Source organism: Rhinolophus sinicus, linkage group LG11 (genome assembly GCF_036562045.2).
Source record: "Rhinolophus sinicus isolate RSC01 linkage group LG11, ASM3656204v1, whole genome shotgun sequence".
Classification (NCBI taxonomy): Eukaryota; Metazoa; Chordata; class Mammalia; order Chiroptera; family Rhinolophidae; genus Rhinolophus; species Rhinolophus sinicus.
The window spans coordinates 69,686,845-69,697,761 of NC_133760.1; positions in this window are offsets into that span (position 1 = coordinate 69,686,845).

Sequence of the window (10,917 nt, forward strand, 5' to 3'; positions counted from 1 at the left end):
CGTATTAATTATGGTCTGTGATAAACTCAGGGAGAGTTATAGGGAGCTGGTGGCATTGGCCCCCCAGGAAGTGTGGGAACAATGGTTTAGAAGAAACCTATGGTAGGTTGAAATAGAAAAGGCTTTACATTTCCGGGAACACATAGCAGAGAGGAAGGTGAAATTTACAAATAAGATAGATCAAACACAGGAGGGAAAAAAAAACAACAATAACCAAAAAACATGTTGATATAATCATTAAAACAAAAACAAACAAACCAAACCAAACCAAAATAAAAAAACGAGAAGCTTGCATCTAAGCTGTTTAAAGCCAGAAGATAGGAACAGAGACAAAAAGGTGCCCCGAACGGCCTCAAACTGAAGAGCAGCTTGTTTGTCACTGCTCTGTGGGTTCCAGGCCAAGATGATTTCTTTGTTGCAGGGTTGTCTGGTTATATTAGTGGATGCCAAGGACTAACAACAAAACACCCCTAGGAATGTTTTACAATTTATGTTTACACACATCCTATCTACAATCAGTGACGCTTCTTTTACTTTCTGAATTAAAAGAAGCTTAAACAGCAGATGAAGGGAAGCTGTCTCAGTGGGTTTATGGTGTGACGAGAAAAGGCTGGGGTAGTTTCAGAAAAGCAGCAACATGAGATGACGCGAGCTGGACACGATCGCTCAACTCCCTGTTTCAGTTTCCCTGTTCAGTGGATCACTCCTTCCTTAGGAACTACTTCTCTGTAGGGGGGAATCAAGGCTGGAGGGTGAGGTGCAGGGGGCAAGGACAGATACGTTCCTCCCATATTTTCCCTCTCTGGTGATTGAGTATAGGGGCTCCTTCCCCCAACTCTCCCTTTCCCTTTACTTTCTTTCCACACTGGGCTTAACGGTTGATCCTACAGACAACCAAAGGGAGGCTGGTCAACAATATACTATAAGGAAAGAAGACTTTCACCTTCATGAAGCTGCTCTCCTACATCCAGTTACCTAGTTCCGTTGCCGATACTCCAGTACTGCTAATAGCATCCATCTCTGAGCCTCAAGGCTCTGAAAGGCATTGAGAAAAAAATGAATCACTGGTCTAATTCTAGTCTAATTCACCTAGCCTAATTCTTATAGCAAATATATCTAGTCATGTGTTCTGAGATGGCTCGTGGGTTTTATGCAAGAACTGCAAATGTCAATAGAAAATTACTCCAAATACTTAAATGTCAGCATGATTAGAATACGCTAAATTTGAACCAATATTTATTCCCTCACATTATCGTATTCTAGTTGGAATTATAGGCCATAAATCAGATAGCTTGCTCCTTTAAATTAAATTATAATGAAATAAAAGGCTAAACATTTTAAGTCTAGAGAAATTAATATTCAAAAAATCATATTACAATTTTTTTATTGCACTCAGTCTTAGCCAGATGCATATCATTCTGTTGCCTGAATATTTTGGAGATTCCTTCACCTACGACAATTTAGGCTATGATCTAGTGGAACTGACATAACCAACCACAGAAATTTAATTATTTCAATAAAAATCCTCGTAATCTAAGGGTATGGACTTGGCTTAGCCAAAAGTCTCAAACTTCCCTCCTAGTATTTCAGTGCTCAAACAAGTATTTGTGATTATTGCTCAGTTTCTAAATAGAATATATGTTGGGATGTTAAGGGCTTGTCCCAAGTTCAGAAATAAGACCCGGGCTTCAGACAAAGGCGATCAAATATGAGCATTATTACTGATAAAAGTTGGCATTTGAGGATGCAGCTTCATATGAAGTCCAATGGGTTTCTATTATCTTCCCCTTATATTGAACCTGAAAAAGACCAAACTGAAGAACCCAGCTTACCACATGGAAATAGAGAATTTAAGCTTACAAAGTCGAGGTCCCTGTGTAAAACAGAGGGCAGAGCTGTGTAACTAGAGCGCACTTACTATTTTCCTACCAATCTGACCAATTGGACCAGTGAACCCTGTATATCCAGCCATGTGTTGAGGTGTTCTCTTATACTTTTTCCTTCCTGATGAGTAAAATGGAGCTTAACTTTCCTCGATGGAAATTTGAGGATGGAACCAGTTATTTCCCAATTACAATATACAAAAAAAAAATGTTAACTAAAAGAAAGTTGGGCTCATGAAATTAACACTAGATATGATACACAGACCTTTTTTTTTTTTTTTTTTAAGGACAAAACACTTTGTTTTGATAAAGTATAGCAGTTAAAATGAATGTATTATGTTGTGGTAGATATTTATAGAATTTTCCTTTTTAAAATATTTTTTCTTTGTTGGGGAAGCAAAACTTCTCTTTTTTGGCTCAGATGGGCCTAACCCCATCCACCTACCAGTGGCATATAGCTTCAGGCACGTGATGAAGGCCTATGCTCATGACCTTGGAGATTAGAAGCAGTTCAACAATGGGCCAAAAAATGACATTAAGGACAACTACAATCGTCTCTGAGATTTTCCTGCTTGGATTATTTGGGAATAATTTATCTTCCCAATAGGAAATATCTAGTAAGATGAGCCACTGAGTTATAGCTCATATCATGTTCTCAACATGGGGACAAATTGTTCTAGAAATAGAGATAAAACTTACTTGATAGCACATTTAAATACCTAATGAAGTGATGCTTAAACTCAGAAACACTCAGAATTTTCAATTACATTATGAAGTAAATTCACCTTTTGCTTAAATCAATTTGACTGTGTTTCAGAGCTGAGGTGACATTTGCACTAAAATATAACTAGTAAGATTTAGCTAAGATCCACGTTCAAAGATAGTTATCATAACAAATCTGGAAAATACACAAACTGCTGAATTATATTTTTGTAAACCAGTACAAAGGAAAACTATGAGTTTGATATAGAACAATCTTCCATTTATATTGTTAAATGGAAAAAGCATAGGTACAAAACTATATGTATAGCATAATTAATTTTGTGTAAATTAAATATACATATCAAGATATATATATATATATATACTCATATGTTACCATATATGTAAAATTCTCAATTACAAGTATAACTTTTAGTGATAGTTGTATTTGAGCAGAGGAAATAGAGATTGAGAAAAGGGAGATTTGCTAATAATTGTATAATTTTTCTTACCTTGGATTTTTTAAATCATGCACATATATATATTTTAATGTTAATAAATATTATTTTTAGTGGAATTGTGAGCCATGTTTATTCTTTTTTTGAAATTCTAACTTGAAATTACTGATGAATATTAGTAATTTTTTAAATGTTTATGAAACTGAAGCTGACACAGAGTTACGTGTGATAATATAACTACAAAATCTTCTCAGTACGATAGTAACTTCTTGCAGACAAGGATCATGTTTTATTTTCTCCTTCATGGTAGAATATAATAATTTCTGACTCAGTTGATTTAATGCAGAATAAGCAATATGGTTTGATGACGTGTGTTAATTAGCAAGTTCTTCCATTTTCTCTCTTAGAAAAACTGCCAGACTTATTTGAAAATATGATTCTTTCATAATGATCTGAAAATTACAAAATTGAAAATGGCATAATCATTTAATCTTTTATTACGGTCAACTTCACATCTAAAAATGAATTTCAAAGCAACAGGAATTGTTCAATTTTGCAAAATGTCAAATACTTTTCTTCTTATAATTTTCTTCCAGTCAATGAATTTCTTAGGCTTTACAACAAATTGCAGCGTTCATCCAATCTTTAACATTCAGTACATTTTCATATTCTTTTAAAAAAAGCAATGTATGCTGCTTAAATATCTGGTAGTCACACGTGAATATGGGCAACATAAGTTTAATGGCAAATCTCAAATTCTCCTATTTTGCTACATCTCTAGTGAATGAATAATATAAATGAAAATTTCAAAATGATGTATATAACATGTACATTTTTATTACTACTCTTTCATTTGTGAATATTCGTGCCAGCTTGTGATTTTGTATCATTGCCAAGTGAAAATGAAAGGTAGTTGCAATCTGGTTATAAAATATACCATAGCAACACTTTAGATGATCCTCCAATATTTAGAGTTAAATGTTATTTATGTCCCCAAAGCATTTTGTTAAAGTTCAGTATTTTTAAGAGTTATAGCTGATCTCTAATTTAATAGAAATTTTGGTTCATTGGTTTATTTTTACTATGTACTTCTAAACATAACTATACATTAAATAAATACTTGTACAATAAACATAACTTGAAATATGATCAGGTATGTCCTGTTGCATTCAGGCATGTAAGTATTAAAAAAACAAAACAGGATTTAGAATTACCCCATGGATGGTATCTAGTATCATTCTCAGTGGCTTGACCAGAATTATATCAACTTAATATTGATTGCTATATATGATAAAACATTTTATATTTGGATTCATACTCCAATGACATGGAAGAAAGTATTCAATAACAGCAACAAAAACAACAACAAAAACTGTTATATATTTGAAGGTAGTATTCTTTATCTATCTTTTTAAAATTAGTCACTATTGATTTGAACTCTCTCATTGAATCTACATGAGCCTGTATACCACAATAATTCATTATTATTAAAGGAAACCTGAAAGTAAGTGACTAATTCTATGAAAATAGATACTTCAATGCATTCAAAGATCAATTTCCCTTAATTTTAAAATACAAGGTCTTAGGAGTAATGCTTTTAAGGCAGCCTCGCAATGCTGATATAATAATATGATTTTAAGGTATCTAAAGTAGGTCTATCTTTTTCCCAGGTGTATATTTTGACAAATGCCTAAGCAATTCAGGCAGGGCTACTTTTTTTTTTTTTTTTTAATTAAATTTGTTGGAATGACATTGGTTAGTAAAATTATACAGGTTCCAAGTGTACAGTTCTATAATACATCATCTATATATTGCATAGTATTTTTTAAAAAGAGCTTTGAAACAAAGAAAATATAATGGGACTATGGAAGAGCACATTGTTCGGACAAATAGTCAAATGAATTTTCCTTAACCCTGGTTTATAACAACATCAAAGGCTGCAATTAGAATTGAAGTTTTCAAAGTATTACACAGTATGTCTAGATATTCATAATCTCTGAATATAGAATTAACAATAAGAACTTGAATTTGCTTAGTAGTTTAATCTTCGAGTGTATTTGTACAGATTTTCTTTTATTATAGCATTATATAACTAGGATTTTGAAATTTTACCTTATTGTATTTCCTTATAATTCTTTCCTTTCTTAAACCCTTTTAATTTTAACAAGTCTTATTGACAGAACAAGTAATATTGTAATTTGTTAACCAGGGTAACTTCCGTGTGTTCTGTGTATTTAACCTCTCTACACATTTTAAAATAGTCTCTTTTGTGGTTACGAGAGCAGAATTGGAAATCCAGGTTTACTAATATCTAGAATAAGATCTGTCCACTACCTCACACTGTTTAAACAGAAATGGTTGCTTTTCATTATTGTTAATGGTCTATGTATGGTAATGCTTAGACAGAAAGTTATGGGTACTAAGACTGTACTTCAAATAACTTCTTACAAACCAACATGTACTTAGGAAAGGAGACTCCTAGAATGATTTAAGAGATGTAATTACAAATGAAGTGGAATCATATTTTAATGTTCTTTTAAAATAATAACACGAGACAATTGAAAGTGACACTTAATTTTGGTAAATCGGATGTTGCTTAAGTTGGAAACTCATTGTCAAAACCATCTTAAAAAGCATCCCTAAGTTAATAGTTCATAATATTGAAAGCAAAGTTTAAAGTGTAACAGATTTAAGGATATGGTATTCAGAAATATATTGATATGTATTCATATATATATGTACTTATAAGTATTGTATGTGCATTTATATGTATTTATAGATACACACACGTACATGCATAAATTGATATACCATGTGTATGTTTATGGAAATAAACATAAAAGGTAATATGCATGCATTACAAACAAAAAACAAACATTGTCATGCATATATGCATATTATAGATATGTTTATTTGTATGTTAGTGCATAGAGCAAAAAACCTAGACAACATGCTGAATGGAAAGGGAAGGACATTGGATTTGGGGCATGGTGAAGCGACATTATCCATTTTTTACTTCATATGCTTCTAACCTTAAGGAAAATTTGCAAAGAGCATGTCTTTGTGGATTACTTACTATGTTCAAAAATCTTAAAATTTAAATAGAGTGAAAATCATGGGCATCTTTGTAGGAGCTCTTTCTGTGTTGTCATTCTGGAATTCTGGATCACCTCAGCTGTAATTTTCCAGTTAACAATATTTATTCTCTATAAAGTACCTTTTGAATACCTCTGTCATAAAGTTTTGTAATGAATTTTAAATTTGTTAAAGCACAAGTTGACTGATAATTTTGAAGGTAATCTTCCCATACCAATGGGTATGCATGGTTTCTTTTCGCTCAAAAAATGGCTCAATTATTTATATTCATCACTGTTGCACACCCCCCTTCTTCTATTCCCAGAGTCACTAAGCAAAGAGAATATAAACAGCTGCATGTTGCAAATACACTCAGATTTTCTCCACAGACAAGATTTCCTGAAAATGAGAACAAAGATGGTAAAATGAAAAGGGAATCTGAATGTAAAATAATATTGACTTCATTTGTTAATTTCCAGTAATCCTGTTCTCATTTCTTGCTGATTATGGGACAATATTGGCCAATATTTCCTTTTTTAGCTTATATAGAAATAGTAAATGATATTTTAACATTGCAATTGCATTCCTTTTTATAGTTCAACGGATAAAGGGAAAATTTTATTTGCCATTCCTATTTCAATGTGTATTATCAGAATTATCCAAGGGGGGAAAATGCACAGTAGTAATGGTATTCTTTCAAAGTTCTAATTTAATATTTTCCTGAGCTTTACAACTAGTTTACATTTTCCTCTGCTTTCCACCATATTTTTTACTGAGAAATGTTATGAATCTCAAATAGGGTGTTAATATCTATTAGTAGATTTATGTGGAGATAAATCGATTTCTTAAGGACTTAAAAGTATTCTGACATACTCTGATTACAGAGAAAATTGTAGGAAATAAAATATTATTTTTTAAATGTAGTTTTTGACCAAAATATTAAAAATTATAAAAATAATCATCATCAAGAGAAAAGGCTATATGTTTCACAATTTCAAATTGTTATTTTTCAGATAATTTATATTCTAAACTTTAGGTAATAGCCAAACTTCCAGGAAAGGTATTGCTCGTAATTTCCTGACAGATACCTTTAGTTTAAATGCAGAGAGAAGTCCATAATTTTGATTATATATAAACTAGACCTAAATTATAATTTGCAAAAATTTAATGGGAATACTGACCAAGAATAAAGTGAAAAGAACACAGAATCATACATAAAGCAATATAATTCTAATTTTAAAAAATAGCAATAGTTTGACACACCAGGCATTAAATGAACAAAAATGGTGACAGAAATCATACAATGACATACGTTTATGTTATATGGTGGAACATGAACTTTTTTTTTTTTAAATCAAAAAGTGTATGATAATTGTTTTTAGATTTAATATAAATTTCAAATCTGACAGATTTGTCAGATGCAAGTGATATAATCCTAGCGTAGCCAATATGCTATAGAATTTTATATAACTAAGCAATGTAACTCAATGTTTAGTCATTTCTTAGACTTACAATATTTAAATGGCGAAAACCATGATCTAGTTCACTTCGGAGGTGATATTTATCAAAGATCATTCTAAATATGTACTGGTTATGAAGAGTGGCTTAATAAAAAGTCATAGATTAATTAGTTCAGTCCACATAAAATAGTATGTATGAGTGACATCCAACTAATGATAATTTCTAGATCTATCTAACTGAAAAGACTGCTGAATAGACTGATTTCTAAAACCTGTTTTTCATTTAGATATGTTTCCTATATATTTTCTCACCACTTTCAAAGATCATTTTACTTGTTGAAGGAAAAGTTTACAACCTTATCAAAAAGAATGTAGTGGTAAGGCAATATATTTATTTAAATTTCTATGGAAATGGTAAATTTTATATGGGTATATATATTATATTTTTTGTAAAAATGATATCTGATAATATATTCTTATTTCATAGCCATAATATTGAGTGTAGCTTACACATAACATGAAAGAGGAAGAAAGATGACTTTTAAGGTTCTAAAAATGTAAATTACCAACTTGAAGATAGAAACTCTTTCCCTTAAATTAAAACAAAATAAAGATAGTGTGAATGAACTAACCACAGCAATAGTAAGAACCATTTAAAATGCTTTTTCCTTTACATTTTAAAATAATATATGAATAGAAAGATTTTATTTTAGAAAAAATATTGTGGTCTATTATATGAAAAACAAGAATATTCCAAATGAAAAGGTATTTTTGTTTGTTTGGGTTTTTGGTTTTTTTTGTTTGTTTTTTGTCATTGGGAACATTCAAATTAAAACAATTAGGTAGCATTAAATGCTCACTACAGATCCAGAAGTTTAAAATAAGAGAAAAGAAAAAAAAAAAAGGGATATGTGAAGCTGCAGGAATCCTGAACATTGCTGAATGGGGTACAAATTGGTACAACCACTTGGAAAACTTTTTGGCCTTACCTAACTATAGTTTAATGTTCTTATACCTCTGAATCAGCAAAACCACCCCTAGTTGTATACCCAACAGAAATGCATGCCTACATTCAATGAAGATATGTACTCTGTACATAGAGTAATATTCAAATATCTCTAAACTGGAAACAACCTAAATGTCTATAAACCAACTCTTTGCCATTAAGAGCCAAATATACACATACAGCAATCTGTCTAAATATTTTCCATGAAGGAGAAGTATTTGCCAATCAATATGGAATAGAACAAATTATTCACCGGCATATCTGAACCATCTTGTAATCTGTGTAAAACAAAAAAGAATATTATTATGGCTTTAAATTTCCTTTTCTTTCTCTGTGTTTCAAGAGATAATGGCCCTTATTCATCTTAATGAACAGAAAGATCCATGAGTTAGGGTAGTGGGGCAGAAAGCAAATGCTACCGGCCCTCTGATCAGGGAAGATTCCTAAGGAATGCAGCAATCAGAGAATATTTCAAACTCAATCTGTGAACAAGAAAAGTAGCACACATAGTATGTAGAACACCTGCACTTTGGTATAGAGTCATAAGTTTCAAAATCTCCTTCAGTTTTGGTGTCCAGTGGTTGCTAGAGTTGGCTGGGCAAGTTCCTTAATTTTTCTGAAATGCAGTTCGGTATGAGAAGGGCTAAGATTTTCCCCCTTATATAAAGAAATCAAGGCATTGCTTTTTGCCTTTTTTTTTTCTTTTTTACATTTGAGTATTGGAAAGGGTGTTATGATAATTTCTGAAACATTGTGTTTTACAGAACTTTGGGCATATATTTTACATCATACATTAGAATATGAGAGTTTAAGGTTAGTGACACCCCAAAGAATACTTTATACCTTTGTAGCCAGAGTCCAGTAGAGCAAAATATCTTGTCTCAACACCATTCAAGGTCACTGCACTAAGAACCATGGAGATGAGACAGAATGCGAGTTTACTGCTTTTAGGACTATATTTTGGTATGCTTGACAAAACACAGTAAATTTACTAATAAATCACCTTTGTCATCCTTATACAAATACCATACAAAATATGGAACTTGTTTTATCTCTCCCACTTGACCTTGAGCTTCTCTTTCTTGTTTTATCTACCAACTTTAATTGAGGCAAATATTATCTAATGTAATTTTCACATGCAGTTTTCTGAGTAGCTTCTCTGACATTATTACCTAAGGCTTTTAGTCTTTTTTATTTTTATTTTTTAACAGCAGAGGCAGTTTTTAGGATTATGATTGATCTTATAAAATCAAAAAGAATATATGCAAATCTATATTTTTATTGTTCTCATTCTGAATGAAACATGAAGAGCCTAAGGATACAAAGAAGGTAAGTCACGGCAAATGAGAAGAAAATGTTTAACATTAAATGCAAACAAAATTTGATTTGCATTAGTTGCATATCTCTGGCTCAAAGGATGTAAAATGTCATAGTTGTGGTCTCATTTAAAGGGGACATTAAGCTCTAAAAAACACAAAGGGCATTCAATGTTGGAGAACACTTGGTTTTATCTTAAAGCCCAATTATACTTTTATAGGATTTAAACTATTATTTAATTATGTTCTTTATGCAATGTCTCATAAGAACTAATTGAGCCTACGGAGAATTGACATTTATTTTATTACCATTATTATTGTTATCTATTATTTTCCTGTATTGTTACTATTATTTTCCTGTAATTAAGACACTGGCTCTTCACATCCTTTGGAGGACATGGGTTTAAATAGCCAGCTGAGTGGGAAGAGATCAGTCTCATTTTAAGCCAAAGCTGGTGAATTATAAATGACTGTCCATGGCAATGATTAGATACAGGTTATTGGAATTTTTGGAATTCCAATTAAATTAACTATAACTTTAATGTTTGCAATACACATTTGAGGGAACACCTATTTCAAAAATTTGACTTACAACGATGAATTCCCACATTGCTATGTTTACCATTACGACTATTTTGCTCACTACAACAGAAAGTGGAGTCTGGATTTGCTCAACTAAATAGATTTTTGCAGAATAATAATAACCATAGCAACAAATTACTGCAACGGACACTGTATCAGGCACTAACCTAAGAATTTTACTTGAAATATTATTTCATTTTAACCACTATTAAGATTTTCAGAATACATGTTAAAAATATGGGTCTCAAAGAGTTTAAATAACTTGTCAATGCATATTCAGTTAATATGTGTACATCTTGATTCAAAACTAGTTATTTATTAATTCCCCCAAATTTGTGAATCTGTGCCATTGTTATCCATATTTTTCAGAAGTGGATAACTGTTTTTAGAGAGTGAAGTAATTTCCTCAGGATTAACATGCATATAAAGCTCCAG